The following is a 1,501-nucleotide window of genomic DNA, read 5'->3' on the forward strand; positions in this document are numbered from 1 at the left end:
ATTTATTGGAATAAAATACCTTCAAGGATCCGACGATTTGGGGATAATGGAATGCTCCAGAGATTAAGTAACAAGTATTTCACCGAGTATTACAGAAAGGAGCTCAACCATCCTTCAGTCCATTTGCAAGGAATTCTGCCAATTATAACTATATTAGCCGCTGGATTTGTAATTGCTTCAATTACTTTCCTTATTGAAAGAATTACCTGTTCTTCTCGGAATAATTCACTCAATCTAAGCAGAAGAATCAGTTTTTGATGAAAAAAAGGATCCAGTACCCGCGGTTTTATGGAGAAAATCAATGAAAATTAAATTGAATTAATTGTTAGTACTAATTAGCGGAAAAAATTTCCTCGTGCCATTTTAATAAAGACGGATTTGAGAATTCAGTGCGTTTGAAGTATTATTTTATGAACCATTTCTTATGGGATGATCTCAGAGGTTTGGGGAGACTTTTCGATTCTTTTTGTAAAAGATTTCTGACATAATGACTATTGAATCTGCAAATGACCCCTCATTTTACCGACGAAACAACGGAGTGATGGGCAAACATGGAATGTTTGTGATGATGTCAGATATAAACGACATATCCCATAATGTTCCAGAAAAACAGAAGGAGTAAACACAGAAGGAGTAAACACAGTAGATATGGACTCTCGTTTAGCAATCTGTATTATTTTATCAGTGAGGTTTGATAGACAAATGCAAAACGCATGTCTCCTACAGAAATATAAAAAATGAGAGAGTGGAATTTGCACAGAGTTACAATTTTCCAATGTCACGATGTGAAATCATCATGACTTCTCCCTAAACCGTTCGAACGTTAATTGCGAATTCAATAATGAAGAGCAATACTAGGAGGAAAACAATATTTTTGAAGGATGAAAGGAGAATTAAATTGTCTATTTTATTTGTTCTATTGGAAGTTATCAGTAATGCTCTATTCGTGGTTTCTGATAATCTCAATGATGAGAATAATTACCACACACCGTTGATCCGAGAAATATATGAGAAAAGAGGAACTTGTGGAATAATTCTCTCGTCAGCTGAAGATTATCAATGTAAGTAGACGATTGTCCTGTTGAATAACTAAATATGAATTACATTTTACAAAATAAGAACTGAATATTAAAGGATAATATTCATTTATAAATTTAAATATTTCTATTGATCGTTTTCATAATTTTCGTCTAGATAATTTCGAAAAAAAAAAAATAGTTAATCGTAGAAAATATTTAGAAGATTGACTGATTACTGTAATTAAACATGAATATTTAATTCTTCTTGCAGCATTCGAAACCCTGACGATCTGGCACGGGATATCCCGGACTTTATCAGACGAAGGAATACCGACTGTCATGATCAGTTTCGAGCGATTCAAAGAAAGATACAATTTTTACTCTGGACGAACTGTTCGTCCTCTAGCCGTAATTATTTTTGCAGCTATAGGAGAGGTACACAGTTTTGGTCGAATTACCAGGGATTTAGACATGAGTTATGC

The sequence above is a fragment of the Fopius arisanus genome, unplaced genomic scaffold (genome assembly GCF_000806365.1).
Source record: "Fopius arisanus strain USDA-PBARC FA_bdor unplaced genomic scaffold, ASM80636v1 scaffold00044, whole genome shotgun sequence".
Taxonomy (NCBI): Eukaryota; Metazoa; Arthropoda; class Insecta; order Hymenoptera; family Braconidae; genus Fopius; species Fopius arisanus.